Source organism: Sus scrofa, chromosome 11 (assembly GCF_000003025.6).
Source record: "Sus scrofa isolate TJ Tabasco breed Duroc chromosome 11, Sscrofa11.1, whole genome shotgun sequence".
NCBI classification, from domain to species: domain Eukaryota; kingdom Metazoa; phylum Chordata; class Mammalia; order Artiodactyla; family Suidae; genus Sus; species Sus scrofa.
Genome location: NC_010453.5, coordinates 14712312 through 14728710, shown reverse-complemented (window position 1 = coordinate 14728710; position 16399 = coordinate 14712312). Strand labels below are relative to the sequence as shown.

The 16399-nt window shown below is 43.1% G+C and overlaps 1 protein-coding gene and 1 long non-coding RNA gene across 13 annotated transcripts in view; one reads left to right on the top strand and one right to left on the bottom strand.

Moving 5' to 3' along the window:
• The window catches only part of LOC102159588, a 225532-nt gene extending 225091 nt beyond the window's left edge, over nucleotides 1–441 (top strand). Inside the window, exon 7 of the long non-coding RNA XR_002336533.1 lies at nucleotides 357–441. This is a non-coding gene — a long non-coding RNA (uncharacterized LOC102159588). The remainder of the gene's footprint in view (nucleotides 1–356) is intronic.
• COG6 (component of oligomeric golgi complex 6) overlaps nucleotides 1–16399 on the bottom strand; it is a 161643-nt gene that overhangs the window by 9126 nt on the left and 136118 nt on the right. For 2 of the 12 annotated variants that reach the window (XR_002336515.1, XR_002336503.1), the window contains 4 exons: nucleotides 9182–9335; nucleotides 5560–8163; nucleotides 2321–2392; nucleotides 457–539 (listed from right to left, as the gene is read on the bottom strand). The gene's annotated coding sequence lies outside the window, so the exon portion shown is untranslated. Of the gene's footprint in view, nucleotides 1–456; nucleotides 540–2320; nucleotides 2393–5559; nucleotides 9336–16399 lie in introns of all 12 variants that reach the window. The other 10 variants (XR_002336505.1, XR_002336504.1, XR_002336506.1 and 7 more) reach the window with 10 other exon arrangements.

Below are 16399 nucleotides of genomic sequence, written 5' to 3'. Positions count from 1 at the left end.
AAGGCTCTGGCATTGCCGTGAGCTGTGGTGTAGGTTGCAGATGTGGCTTGGATCCCTCGTTGCTGTGGCTGTGGCGTAGGCTGGTGGCTACAGCTCTGATTTAACCCCTAGCCTGGGAACTTCCATATGCCGCATGTGTGGCCCTAAAAAGAAAAAGGAAAAAAAAAAAGAATGAGTTGATGAATGAATAAGTAAACAAATGGACAGATTAATGTTAACTGGTTTGAAAAACTGTGACCTTTTGACTGTATCTGGCCCAGTATTTCTATTGTAATTTAATTTCTTCAGTATCACATCCCTGAATGAGAGGTGCCTGAAAGCTTAATTCTATGTGCAAATCATTGGTGGTATTTTAGCAGAGTTCTGCAGAGTCCTGTGCATTGTGAAAACGTATACTGAAGACACCTCATTAGCAAATGTAGTTCATCAATACAGTGCGGGTAAGTGTTCACTCACTATTTCAGGCGAGAGCTTGGTGATCCCACTGCTTCCTGGATCATCACAGCGGCTGAGATGCTCAGGTAAAAGCCTGTGCTATCCTGGAAGGAAAAGCCAGTCGTTACTCACTGAGGTTTCTAATGTAATCATTTTATACTTCTTTACTGTTTAGGTCTTGTGATTTTGTTTTGGTGCTGTTACATAAAAGCATCACCTGGAGGTCTTGATTTTATTGCTATGGTAGATGCAGTTCAAACAAGAAGAAAAAAGTACTTTCCTCTATTTCCTTCCTTCTAGGAAGCACAGCACAGCCTTGGGGGTCTGAATTCTAAAGTTCTGCCTTTAGAGGAGTTTGCAGTTATTTTGTGTTTCAAGAACCAAGGCGCTAAAGAATTCCTTTCCCCAGTTTAGAAATGCTTAGGACTTTGGGAGAAGCAACAGGAATGTGATTAGACAGGAGAGTGACTAGGGGGTTGAGCTTTAAGGAGAAGATGAGGAGCAAGGCAGCAGATGGCCCTGTTTCCAGGCCTGGGGACTGGGAAGCAAGACAGGGGACCATGAGGGGCGGACACCTGTTAACCCCTAAAGACACAAGTGACTCCTCCTGCTTATCACCCCAAAGACAGCAGGACCTTGGATCAAGGGTAACTGTGTGCACACTGAGTCTTGTGGTGTTCAGAGCAACAGGAAGTGCTTCCACAGTGGAGACTGGATTGAAAGCACAAGCTGCTGTCGGGGTAGCTCTCCAAACCCTCCTTAACATCAGAGCCAGGCAGACAGCCACACAGGTCAGGTCAGAGCACTTCTGACGCCAACTTTAAGTCGACAACTAAGAAGCATCCTCTTTGTATGGCTGCAGCAACATTCTAGTTTACTCTCAGGAAGTGGGGGGAAGATGTGCAAATGAATAATCGATTTTCTTTATCATCAGAATCTTGCTCAAAGACAGATTTTATTTGATATTTGGGGGAAGAAGATCCCTTTTATTCAAGTGGCTAAGCAGTTCACACTTAAATAACTGGATGTTATCTTTTAATATATCCACACTGTATGGTGTGGATATAAAGTCTTTTAGGAAATACACAAATTAAAAATAATTATAAATAAATTATAAATAATTAAAGGAGAAGTATGTTTAGATGCTCTGCCTTAATTTCAGCTTATGAGGCTTAGACATCATCTATATTCAACCTATTGATCTGAGGGACAAAATTCCACTCAGCCTTAACTTTGTCAGCTGAGGGATAACAGAATTTTATATTTCCATTCTTATCACTGTCTTATTTTCCAATTACCCTTGTGTTTTTTAAGAACTCACTGTTAATACCTTTAGTACCCTAAGCTTAATAGTTTCAGACTCTGTATCTGAGTTAAGAAATAATGTCATTTCTTTCACTCTCCAGTAGCTCTCCCCCAAGAAGAAAATACAGAAAAAAACTATCCTTTTTAGACTTGTTTCCTGTTCTTGCAGTTAATTGATTTGTATGAAGGTTTTGTGTTGAGCAATATCCAAATCAGGCACCTGTCTAGAATTCATGTTGGATCAAGGCTCAGGTGAGCAAGTTTAGGTGTATCAGGTGTAGTACCAATTCAGACCACTAGGATCATGACTGGGTCTGTAAAAGTCAGTTTCATCAGGTCTCCTGTTACGGTTTGAATGGAAAAGCAAACTTAGCAAAGATTACCCAGTGAGGGTCCCAAGGGTGCTACAGCCTTGGTGAATTAAGTAAACTCATTGCTATTCAAGGTCCAGTCCTGAGCCGGGGAGCCTTAGAAAAGTAATCAATCGTAACAGCAAGAGTAGATCTTTCTCTCTGGAAAGACTCACGGTTAACTGAATCCCCAGTTACTATGTATCATAACCAGAATGGCAATTTATTACCTTAAAATGAAACATAAAGCAAAGAGCCAGAGCAGATCTTCTGCTTGTTCATTTGCTCCCCCGTAGACAAATCTAGAAGGAAATCCAGATTATTATCAGGTAGAGACTAGACAGATGTAGTCAAATAAGGGGAGTACGTTGAATGATACTAATCGCACTAGGAGCAAGCCATCCACCTCTGCTGGCATCTGTCCTTGCCACTGGACTGGGCGCTCCTCTGTAGACCCCCAGCTGATGCTGGAAACATCAGCCAGTGCGCAAGTCATGATCTTCTCTCTGAATTTGTTCCCTCCTTACATACCCTTCAGGCCTAGGGTGTAAACGCCCGGGAAGCTGCGAACTACGCAGGGTCCCTTGATTAACTCAAGACTCCCTGACATTTTTGCATACAGTCCCTTTGTCTCTCTTGAGATTGCCCAACTTGGCTATCTCATCCATTTCTTCCTGGAACCCTGAGCAATGGAATACTTTACCTGCATTGGGTCACAGGAACTATCTTCATAGGGTCTAAGTTAATGAAACTAGGATGGCATTATTAGACTGAAACCGTGGATGCCACCGTAAAGAGTTAACACTCCATTTTTCAAAGTGTAGGGATTTAGGGAGAAATGCCAATTGCCTAAAGACATCAATTCTTCTTCATCCAAACTGTAATTAGACTTTGAATAATTGTCTTCTTTGACACATAACATCATGTCTTTTTAACAGAAAAGAAGTCTGAGAGTGAGTGCTTTAGACTTCAGTAGAAGTAAAGAAGGGTTCTAAATTAAGACTTGAAACCTTTCAAGGAGACAGGGGGAAGAGCCCACACTGTCTTTCTGTTATCAGTTTTTTGCATTACTGTTCCCAATAATATTATTACTATTAATAATAACAGATAACAATTATCGAATGCTTAGTTCAATTTATACCAGCAATTGTTTGGGGGTGCTTAACATATATTAGCTCAGGAAAGACCCTCAACAAATCTGGGAAGTAAGAACTGGTGTTATCAATGTCATTTCAAAACAAAAGAAATAAAATATGGAAAATTAAATAACTTGCCCAATATACAATGGGAAAATCAAAACAGACTCTTAAATATCATTTCCAAGTTAAACTAATGGAAATAATTTATTTGATATGAAAACATCACCTTGCTGAAAGCTAAATTGGACATTCAAATATATAAATTTGCTTAACAGTGGCAGTTTGTAAACCCTTTTGTTCATGCAGTGTATTGTTAAAATATCAAAAAAGAATACACCGGGAGTATAAACCTTTAGAAAAGTTGAACTATAAATATACTTTTTAATACACTGATATGTTTTAACCTAGTTATTCAAGTTACAATCGGTGGTTCAAGGGGCACTGATACTTCTATGTAACTGCGGAAACCTAATTAACTTGCTCTTTCGACCTATTTCAGGCAAGCCATGAGCCAAAGATTGTAACTTGAAAGTCAGACCATTACCATCTGGTGGTGAGATTAAAACTACACAATCAGGTCTTATGTTTCCAGGTACTGGTGGTCACTAAAACACATTTTTTTCTGCCAAAAGAGTTGTTTTTACTAACAAAAAGTAAAAAGAATTATTAACATATAAACATATATGTGTGTGTGTGTATGTACACATACACACACACACAAAGTAAGCCTCAAAGAGTATAAATATTCCTTTAAAAATCCTTGTTATGTCATCAAAGTGCTAAATAATTGCAACAAATTTTGTTTTCATCCCATTTTGGTTACAATGAAATTCTCAGGACCTTGTACAAATGCATATATCATGACTCTAGACCCCAAAGAGAAGAAGGAAAGAGGATCTTAAGGATTATCTACTGTAGTTCAATTTATACCAGCAATTATTTCATCAAATTAAGGATGAAAAAATCAGCAAATTTATTAATGAGGTGAAGTTTTCTCTCATACTGATAACTACACTCATTTCCTATTTTCATGTAGCCTTTTAAATCTTCTGGTCTTTGGGGCATTTCACTAAACTGAGCTATTACTTGTGTTAAAAATCCAAACCTCTGTCCATATGTCTTACATCTGTGACTATTTCAGTCTCTCAATATTTTATATATCTTGGCTGCAGCGAAGATGTAAAGCCTCATTAAACTACTAAATGATGGTTCTCCCCAATTTTTATCAAGCAAGTTCCCCAAGTCATAATATGTTCATTGTTCTTCTCCATTTAACAACATTAGCCTCTTTTCCATCTTTAGACTGGAATATAATTAACTTTTATTCAGAGGTTCCAAATGTATGAACTCATTCATACTAATAACAATTCTGTGGGGGGGGGGGGGGAGTTTCATTTCAACCGTATTTCACCGAGGATAGTATAAGAGACAGAGCTACTGACTTTCCCAAGGTCACGCCAAGGTCCACTGGCTAAATCTAGAATCAGAATTTGTGGTCTGGGTTCCCAGTTAATCTCTGGTTTTGACAGTAGCACTAAAGATGTGTCAGGATTAGGTGAATCTTAACTGCCAGTCTTTGATCCACCACAGGTTCTTTAACACTCCTTACTGGGGGGAAAAAAATGTGAACCAGAACTCTGTGTGCACTTGGGAAATCTTTATCTGATGTATAATTTAACTACTGAATCTCTAATTAATTAAACCACCACTAATCTCTTTACAGTGCTTTTGTTCTGTACCTTCACATTTGTATCCAAAATAGATGGATAAATTCTAGGTGTTAAATCCATTTTTTTTGTTGTTGCAGAAAAAATAAAAAGGATGCTTGTTAGAACTTAATGGAATGCAAGTATAGAGGACATTGGTGAATTCACAAAGGGAATTAAACAATGTTTCCATCAACATGCAGTTAAGGAAAGAGAGGGGGTGTCTGTAGCAGGGGTTTAACTGTACAGGCAAAATGCCCTATTCCTTAAAAAAATTAGAGGTCAGAAACAGTACAGAAAATCTACTCATTTTGATTGTTGGGCTCTCTTGGTGTCTATTGTATTTAGATTTGAAATATTTCATACTTTAAAATTTTAGTGAAACCACATTTCTAAATTTGAGTAATGGTAAGATAACTTCTAAAAGACAAAAAATCCACAAAGCTCCAAAATATGTCTAAAGACATATTAGAGAAAAAAAAAATGAAGCAGAGTACTTGCTGGAAGAAGAAAATTAAAAACAGAATTTCTTTCCCTCTTTGTGTCTCAGTGATGCGCGGCATCTGGAGTTCACAAATGTGGGCACCTCTAGCATCTGTACGCTGGGGCTTGACTGCTACTTACTTTCACTCACTCTGCTCTCGGGTGAGTCTTGGGCCTTCAGGTCCTTGGGCTCACAGTTAACTTAAGCTTGTTCCCATAACCTTAAAAAAAAAAATAAGTAAAATAAGAAAGGGATATTTAGGAACATTGAGGTTAACTTTGTGCTGTAGTTAACATTTTGGTTGTGATAATTTGGGATTTTTTTAATATAGAGCTTAAAGAATGAAGAGAAAAAGGTACCCCAAAAGAGAAACGGAAAGACAGCAGTGCCAGGAGGTAGAGAAGAATGAAAAGAGTGGAAAAGAAAATGAAAGCTGCAGATGGAAAAGGAGAAGGAAGGAGAAAGGAAAAAGGAAGAGAAAGGAGAAGAGGGAAAGCCAGGGGAATGGAGAGAGGAAAAAAGAAAGAAAATAAAAAGTGTAGTTATTTTTGGAGGCCAGATTATTTTGTCACCAAAGAGTGAGAAAATCTTTTCCACACTATTTTCTGTACATGTGTCAGTGTTTAAAGGCCTATACTATAGGTAATTGCCTATAGTCTTATTTTTTTTTTAATTTGCCAGCATACATTTTCACTACTTGGACTCTGATTCCTAGAAAAATGTGATAATGAAATCAGAATCCACTACATTCTTTCTTACCTTAGATAAGTGTGTAACGACCTATTTCCTCAATTCCAGCAGGATTAGGAAATTAGCCAAAACTACTGACTCCTAAGAATGACAAACTGATAAAGTTAACATTTCAGGGCTGATAAAGTTAAGGCTGCGGCCCCTTCCAAAACCCTGACAGAGGACTTGCTGATGTGTTTACAGGTCTTATGTTTATATAAAATTTGTAAAAGGGATTTTTGTGTCCATTTTCTCTAAGAGGAACCCCGAAATATGTATGAGCTCCAGGCCCCACAAAACCTGGATCTGTCATGGAATAGGTTATTCAAGGAGACTGTCAAAGCTGCTTTAGGAGTTCTGAAGAAGAAAATTGTACAAAGTAGTTCTGGAATTCCTTCATATGAAGTCCTGCTGAATATAAAGGGTGGTTAAAAGTTAGGGGCAATTCTCAAAAGTCTCTTCCAGACCCTCGACACTATGACTATTTTTGGGGGGTGGGGGGGAGGTCTTGCAATCAAAAAACTTATTTGTTATGAAGCAGCTGTTTAAAATACAGGTTTATATTATCACTTACCTCTCATTCTCCATTTCACACATTTTGAAGATAGGTACAGACACACCTAGATCTCTACGAGGGTTTTAGAGATCCCATCCTCTTCTAGAATAAATTGTGCGATGTCTCCATCTTTGACATTTCATTATAAAATCCCAACCAACCGAAGCCTATAATCCATAAGCCTGTATCAGGTACCACTGCATTATGTAAATGATAACATAATACCAGCATAACTTGAATCCTAGATACCACGGCACAATGAGTGGGCTATGGTGAATGATGTTAAAAGGTTAAAGACTTTCACTTACTTGAACCTAAAAATCGTGGTGCAAACTATTGCCTTTGGAATGGATTAGCAATGAGATCCTGCTGTGTGGCACTGGGAACTATGTCTAGTCAGTTATGATGGAGCATGATAATAGGAGAAAAAAGAATGTATACGTGTATGTGTAACTGGGTCACCTTGCTATATAGTAGAAAAATGACAGAACCCTGCATATAATGAAAAAAATAAAAATCATTGTAAAATTAAAAACTTAAAAAAAATTTTTTAAATGAATGCTAAAACCTGTGTTATAAGCAAGTGAACTTAATATACCCACAACAACCCTCCAACAGTACTCTCATTAGCAACACCTTAGGCTTAAAATAATACACACAACCCTGGTTGGCATGGTTTTCAAGATGAGGAAAAGTAAAGCCTAAAGGAAGTTGAGTTCTAGACCAAAGATGGCCAGTCAGTGGCACTCATACCCCTATTCCTCTTTCCTGTGCCGGGGCAGACATCAGTCATCAATCAGCAGATTCTTTTCCTACGTTCTAGGCAGCCATTACCAATTGATCCATGCGGATGCATGAAGTCAAACCTAGGGAGTAAACCAGTCTAGACCGAGGGAACACGGTGGTCAGGAGGTGACAAGGAAGTAGGACTGCCACCCCCACCCCACTCACCCAAATCTGTCACTCTGGCTTCTTATTTTTGATACCCTTTTTCATATGACTTCATTCTCTCATTCATACTCTCCTTCAGGAAAAACAAGCCACCTCTGCAGCTGATGACTAACCCCCCTCTCTTTGCTGGTGACACTGTGGGTGACGATGATGGAGAACCCTGTCCTCACGCCCAGCTCTCGACATGACCTCACGCGCTCCTTGCGGACGTTTCCACTCGCCCCCCTGGGGCCGTGCTCTGGGCGTGGAGCTCTGCTTTCTCTGGCCCCACGCACCCCTGGACGCCATCTGTCTAAACACGGGATCCCTCGGCCCACAGCCCCCGTTGCTCATGATCTGCCCCTTCCTGCGTCTGCGGCTTGGGGCTTGACACACATCAGGGAAACGGCTCAGGCTCTACCTGGGTTCTGAAAAGCATTTACCATGGAAAATTCGATGCTTCCTAACAAGCAGCCTTTTCATCTTCTCGGAGGAGGCTTGCCTTTCATCCTTTTCTGCTCTCGGAGCACTAGGCGAAGACACAGAGAAAGAAACATGATGTGGAAGCAGGAATTCAATAATAGGGAGGGAGGGAGGGAGGGGTAAGTCTGCCTTTAGCTTTTAAAAAGTGCTTATGGAAAGTACCGGCATTAGGAGATGGTGGGCGGGGGTGCAGTTCCGTCCTTCTCTGTCCCCTTGAAGCTTGTTATAGCCCAGAGCCAGAGAGTCACCACCAGTGGGCTATCTGGGGACATATTTTTAACACTGTAAACTTGTCTTCACACCTAACAGCAAAAATTTTCAGAAACACTGATTCATTCCCATTTAGGTAGATTTAGGCTTAGACACAGAGCAGTGGTCTCCAGCCACCTCAACGGATGAACTTGAAAAGCAGGCAGTGAAAGCCTGGAGCCCCCGCCCTTCCTGTCCACCCCACCTCCACGCTAACAGGACACAAAACCTGGACATGCGTCCGGAAGGTTAGGAGTGTGGGGGAGGGATGCCGACTGGAGGAGAGAGAATGGAGTGCCTTCCAGGCAAACTCCCTTCTCAGAAATTTGGCTGATTCCTTCACCCTTTTTTATTGATTTATTTATTTCATGTACATTTATTGCATCCCCTACTAAGGGCAAGTACAGGGCAAAGCACTGATTACTAAAATAACAGTCTTAAAAGTAGGTGTAGACATGCTTATTTCTTGAGCCCCTAATAGATATAGCAAGTAAATACATATGTGTCACTTATTCAACCGTGTGATACAGGTTTTATCAGTCTCACCTTTTTATTACCCCAGTGATAAAACAGAGAATTGGGGAGGTCACAGAGCCCAACCTGTGTCTCTAGCTTAAAAGGTGGCCCAGAGGGATTTGAATCCAGCCCCGTCCTTCTACCACATTGCCTTAAGCCTTGCAACTAAGTGAAAGAAACAAACATAAAAACAAAGTCACCTCCAAAGGGATTAATGCCATCGAGCAGGTGTAGGTGATGCTGCAGGGAGGGGCCCATGGTGGAGAGAGACATTCTGTTTAAGGACTTCCAACCCTCACCTGGTCCTTAGGGCGAGTGAAATGTGGATGATCCCTAACACAGGAACCACAAGTATTGTCTTCTGACTTCTCACACCTGCCCAGGTTAAGGATCCGTGACATGGTTTCAGTTGGAGACAACATCAGCCCAGATATCACTGTGACTGGATGGCTCCTGTAAGGACGGGAAAGGAATGCCCATTCAGGAAGCTCATCTGGACAGAAAAGCAACGGTTACTCAAACAGAAATCCAGTCTGAGGAACCATCAGTATCACCTTTACCAAGGCCATGGGAGAAGCAGAAGAATTTCCTTTTGAAACTTAATATACGTGATCAACATACAATTTAAAGAACTGAATTATAGGAATGAATTTTCTTGGCAGCCTTCATTTTTTAAAAAATGCATCAACATAATGAGAAAAGGGACTAACACAAATAAATAAATGGGTTAAAAAATCATTTTACTATGGTAACAATTATCATAATAAAATTCTTAACTCAGGAAGGGATTCTGATCACTTTGTTTTTTTTCCAGTATGTGAAGGAAAATGATAGTAGAGCATGTGTGTCTCTGGGGACTAAGGTTGGACCTTATGCTGAGCAGAGAACTGGAAGAAAAAAAAAAACAAAAAAAAAACCAGCAGTGTATTTCCAGGAAGCACAATAAACACATACATCATTGCAAAATGAAAGTACCTGACTCCAAAATTTTGCTTTTCTATGTGTAATATTGAGGCAAGGATTCCTTGCTTATTCTCCATTCTCAGCTGGTATTTTTTGACTGGCAATATTTATTTTTGTTTTAGTCCTTAAAAAAAGAAAGGAGCATATGTCTGTCCTGTGGGTGAACTGAATAAGGGGAGCAAAATGTAGTCACTGTCACTGGTTAGGTGGTGGCCCAGGCTGGACAAGGGGCAGAGCCTGGGCAGACGTCCCAGCCGTGGGGCTCTGTCACCCAGCCCGAGGCTCATGGGCTCACCCACACTTTCAGTCAGTTGATTCAGCTGCAGTTGTTTAGACACTGCCTTTCCCCGTGGCAGGCACCAGAAGCTCTGGCTAAACGACTGGAATGGCCAGCAGCAAAGCCACTTGTTCGGATCCCTCTTCTGCAGAAGGGGCCGCGATCGCAGGCTGAAGTGAGCAGTTGGACGGATGCCGTGTTTCTTTTTCCCAAGTGGAAAAAGTGAATAGCCTGTGTTTGTTGTGTGGCTATTTTCGGTACAGCAGCGTGCTTAATACTAAGTGGATTTCACAACTTTTGGGACATGTTTATATAATAGAAGCATTTACATGAAGACCATCTTTCTCTTAACAAAAGACTCCCCCCCACCCCAAACAGTGACGGCAGATGACTGGGGCTTTCCCGTATTTCCTCAGCTGAGTGTCTCAGCACAAGTCCCCTGGTGTGTTCCATGTGGTTCTTCCAACTTGTCCTGCTCAAACATTTCAAGGCCCAAGGCTCGTCCTCAAACATTCCAGGCCCAAGACTCAGAACATTCTCCAGCTGCACCGTCCACAAGTGCCCCCTGACAGCTTCTGGCTCTCAGGCCACCGTGGGCCAGGCAGGAATCCACGGGTAAGCACTCTGACCCATGGCTGATAGGACCAAGTGCCCTCAGCAGCTTCTCTAGCCTTCCTTCCATCCTCCAACAGGCAGGCACAGACCCCTCGGCTTCTATTGTGCAGATGAGCCTGACGTGACAATATTTGATGGACCCTTTGCAAAGTGCCCATCCATTCTAGATGCAGCTCTAGCCTGACCTCAGACTTCCCCACCAATGTAATTCTGCCTTTACTTCCTGGTCTACCACCATAGGTAAGGGTCATGCCTGAGATATGCCTTGCACCTTTGCAAGAGAACCTGAAATTAACATTATCCTGGGACCCATTACAATTGATGCTACCTTTCTGGTATCACGGCCTTGTTGTCCCAGAAAGAAATTATTTCCTCAAAGAGCTATGTAGGCTGGGTCCTGGGAGGGTAAATCATACACTTTTTAGTGTTTATCTGATGATATGTTCCAGCACCTTTGATTAGTAGACAGTGGAAGAAATGTCACAGGATATTTTTGCCAAACAAGAAGTATGTGGAATTACTACGTCTTCAAAGAACATAAAAAAGGAACAAGTTTTGATGTTTACTGGGTGCCTGGCACTAGTCTGAAAGAGTAAGCAGGCACTTTAATTGGCTGGCTTGGATCTGTTCTTGGCTCCTCCCCAAACATCACACCTTCTATCCAATCCAACATGGTCCCTTCTCTCCATTTTCACTGCCACCATTCTCATCCATCAGGTTTCCTCTTTGTTACTTCTACAGCCACCTACTGGCTTCCCATCTACTTCTGCGCTCGTCCCATCCGCTGTCCACAAGCAGCTTTTTAGAGCGCGTCTGTCAGATTCGATCACGTGCTCTATCAGGTGCCCTTGAGTCCATGCTCATGCCCAGAAGACATCTGGGTTCTCCTTACTTTTCAGATCTTAGGTTAAATGTCACTACCTTTTCTAAGCATGTGCTCCCTATTATTCTGTCTCATTGCTCATTCTTTATAGCTTCTGTGTTGGCTTTCCAGTTGATTGTCTGCCTCCCGCCATAGGCAGTAACCTCCCCAGGGCACAGAGCATGCTTGTTTGTTCACCAGTGGGTGCCCCAAACCCAGCATGTCAACTGGTACATACTAGGTACCCAATAAATATGTTGGGTTGAATGACCAAAAAGCACTTGGGTTGGGTGTTGATGGCAGAAAGGATCTGGTGAGCTGTAATTCATCTTGGCAAAGGGCAAAGGTGAAGATGAAATAAGACAAAAAGAGGAATGGGAAGGTGGCATGTGTGTGAGGGCACTGGGGCAGACCAATACCCAGAAGATTTGGGCAAGGGGCAGTGTCAGGAAGTCTGAGTAAAGTTGGCCGGGTGTGACAAGTGGCCTTGACATTGCCTGGGGTCCACCCTCTGGTCTGATGCTGTGTATCTTACATAGTTGCCATCAACTTGGACCTCACATAAGCTAGAGTGACAAGTCCCAGAGAGAATGCCATGATCATTTTTCAAAAGCATGCATCCCCAAGTGCACACTCTTACACATCTGGAGACATTCCACATCCAAAGGATGATATTCCATGCATTCAAAAGAAGCATTCCTCACACTCCTTACAGGGCTGTGCCTTAAGAGATTCAGAGAGTCTGAAAGACAGAGGTGGAAAGCCCCTCAGAATGCAAGGACCTCCACAGGAAATGATGTGGAAAGAGTGGCTCCTGGCTACGGTGCTGACAGATAACCCAGCCAGTGACCAGAAGCATGGAGTTGGGGGTGAGAACTGGCTGGGGACTGGAGGCGTCACGGAGAACCCATTTAATTCTCTGCTGCTGACATGGAATTAAAACACCAGAGCAACAGAATACCCGGTCTCTTGAAAGTCTCTAGGGAGGAATAAATTACGGAGTTTACGGTAAATCCGATCTGTGTCATCGGATCTCCAGCCTTATTCCAACACATTAATCCTATAGTAAAAAGGCCAGGTGGATGTGATACAATCCCTGTATTCACAAGTATTTCAGATAGCAGCCAAGTCTGTACTGATTTGATTAAACGTTATCTCACACCCGAGGGACCAGGTACCCTCTTGGGTGTTGGTCAGGAAAGTGAGACTGGGGTGATGGTATTGGGTTGAGGTTTTTAGTCCAAAGGAAAGTCCCTGACCCAGGAAAAGAAAAGCGAACAATAAAACCACAGAGGAACAATCTTGGCCTTTGTCCCTTTGATTTGAAAGGGCAGGTATGGGAGAGTAATGTTGGCTTCGTTCCCAAAAGGTTTATTAAGCTCCTGAGGAGAACGGTATTGGAATTTTAAGTAGAGTATTGTCTGAGTCGCTCACCTGTAGGAAATTGTAGACATATCCAACAATACCTAAATGATTCACCCCTTTCATCCAGCTGACTAACGGTTCACCATTCCACTCAGGTGTGTTCTGACGTGGGTGTGCCAATGAGCAGGGCACAGCAAGGTGCACACCCTGGAGATGAGGAGGGTCTGGTGCAGAGAGTGACGCAAAGATACTGAAGAACCAGAAGGCATTAAGGATTGGGCTTTAAAGTTCGAGATGCTGGATTCCTGCAGTGTTTCAGGATCAGACAAGTGATTGGGTGTAAATAAGTGTGCTAAGAATGGACAGGGAAGAGCCTGAAAGAGTACAGAGCTGAAAGTTAGATGATCCAGGTCAAATAAGTCACCTCTCTGTTCCTGAAGTTTGGATTCAGTGTCAAGGACTAGAATCAGGAGCATCATATTTGACCCCAGAGGCAATCGCTCTCTAAAATGCCCAATTTCCAGAGTTCCCATTGCGGCTCAGTGGGTTGAGAACCTGACACAGTCTCCATAAGGATGTGGGTTCAGGAGCCTGTACTGCTCTGGCTATGGCACAGGCCGGCAGCTGCAGCTCCAATTCAACCCCTAGCCCGGGAACTTCCTTATGCCACAGGTGTGGCCGTAAAATAAATACACTACACTACACTACACTACAATACTCAGTTTCCAAGTCGAACATTTGCTGGGAGAAGACCGCTTCCTCCCCAGCCTCTAGGGCCAGGGAGCAGAAGAGAGACCCCGCCCCAGTCACTCACTCTCGTGGCCGGGTCTGCTCACGGGCTGCAGATGATCCCTCCACTCACGTGTCTCTGGTCCATTAGAAATACACAGTGAACTTAACTATCTTTCCGAAGGCATGCACTTCTCCTGGCTCCCACACAAACAACTTCACAGTTTTCCTCAATAGCCCAATAAACTGACAACAGCACCCTTCACAAGAACTCTGGCTACAGCCTATTGAAAGAAAATTTTTAAACTTAATTTTATTTTTTGCTTTTTAGGGCCGCACTCATGGCATATGGAAGTTCCCAGGCTAGGGACTGAATCGGAGCTACAGCTGTCAGCCTAATCACAGCCACAGCAACATGGGATCCGAGCCGGTCTGTGACCTACACCACAGCTCATGGCCACAATGGATCCTTCACCCACTGAGCAAGGCCAGGGATCGAACTCGTGTCCTCATGGATACTAGTCAGATTTGTTTCTGCTGAGCCGTGACAGGAACTCCAAAAAAGAAGTTTTTATTAATAAAAAGAACACTAACAAATATTACAGACCCTGAGGATGGCACTTTACAGTAGATTAAGGTCCCAGGACCCATCAGTTTCCCACAATGAGTATTATCTAATGTCCCTTGATCTCTTAGCAAGTACTGGGGGCAGAAGTCTTCAGTTCTCTGTACATGGCTGGTGATTCAGCTTTCCTTGCAGAGGCCACGGCTCCAGGAAAATGGCATCAAAGCAGGAAGCCCCTTCCCATTGCGCACCTGATGGGCAGAGGAGGGCACATCCTCTATATACAGCTGGCTACCTGTGCATACTGAGGGGTCTGAGCAGGAAGATGCCCTCTGCCCTTGAAACACAGGGCAACCACTGCCCTAGGGTAATAGGACAGAAATCTGATCACATGGACTTTTCCGGTGAAGTTCCAAATATTAGCTCTCTTGATCTTGGACCCTAGACCTTGCTTATGCTCAGAGGAACGGAGACAAGAAGCAAGCAGGAAAGGAACAACTGGCTTAGGGCTGGTGATCTGTCAACACCCAAGCTTGCTGTGCAGGAACCTGGTGTACGCCTTCGGTCCATGACATCTAATTTTAATTGCCTGTACATCTTAATTTACCTCCATTGGTTCTTTTAATTATCTTTGTGGATGGGACACAGGCCCTGCTTTTCATGGAAAGTTTCCAAGTTAACAGTTTCTCAGCGAATTGAATCAGGCTAGTGTCAGCTCACAGACTATGGGGTTCTCCTCATTACTCCTACAGCACCTATTTATGTCAGACAAGGGCAACAGACACACATTATCTTTTAAGAGACACTTCTTCTTGGCTGCCACTCAAGTGTCCTCAAAACACATTTTTTGGGAGTTCCCGTCGTGGCTCAGCGGTAATGAACCTGACTAATCTCCACGAGGACACGTGTTTGATCCCTGGCCTTGTTCAGTGGGTGAAGGATCCGGCAGTGCCGTGAACTATGGTGTAGGTCTCAGATGCGGCTCGGATGCCGAGTTGCTGTGGCTGTGGTGTAGGCCGGCAGCTACAGCTCCAATTCGACCAGAGCCTGGGAACCTCCATATTCTGCAGGTGTGGCCCTCAAAAGACAAACCAAACCAAACACTTTTCCACTCACGAACCTTTACCCTTTGAATTGCCATTTAATCTGGTCTCTTCTCCAGTCTCTGCATCTGGCCATTTTGGTTTTCCCACAAATTTGGCAACTTGAGTGAAGGTTCTCATCATATCCTGATTTTCAAAGCCACAATCGGCCTTCAAACAGTTATGCACAGTAACGTTAAGGGCTGTTCCCACTTTTAAAGATAACTGCACATGCAAAGCAACAGAGCATCTCCAATCAACGTGTCTCTCGTTTATGTCACACCTGTCACCTCCTTCTTGCTAGGGGTCTCCCCCAAACCGGAGCCTCCTCCCCTGTTAGGGAGAACCTCAAAACCACCATCTCTCTAGTAGGTTCACTCAGACAGAATCGCCTACATGATTATTAAACTCAGTACCCCAAGTTCCTCCTATTCTTAACAATTTTTCCCTAACTGTACTCAGAACTCCCCCTGAAGGGTATGTGGGAGAGAGGAAGTGTCTATTTTTCTACTGTCATCTTGGTAAGATGCCTTTACATGCTTTTTGCAATTTTATGGAAACAAAAAGTACTACAGGCAAAACCATTTAAAGAAAAGCAGTACACCATACGACACAGTGCTTTCTAAGCCTAGCTGATGATACATCACTGCGGAAGTTTTTTTTTTTTTTTGGCTTTTGTCCTTTTAGGCCCGCACCAGTGGCATATGGAGGTTCCCAGGCTGGGGGTTGAATCAGAGCTATAACCACCTCTGGCCTACACCAGAGCCACAGCAACTTGGGATCCGAGCCACATAGAGACCTACACCACAGCGCACGGCAACGCCGGATCCCCAACCCACCGAGCAAGGGCAGGGATCGAACCTGCAACCTCGTGGTTCCTAGTCACATTCGTTTCCGCTGTGCCACGACAGAAACTCCTTGCAAGTTTTAAAGACGGAGATTCTTGGTTTTTATCCCACACAATTCTAATCAATGTGGCCTGACATGGGCCAAGGAATTTGTATTCTTACAACAACCCCCTCCCCCAAATAATTCTGACTACCTGCTGGTTTTGGGATC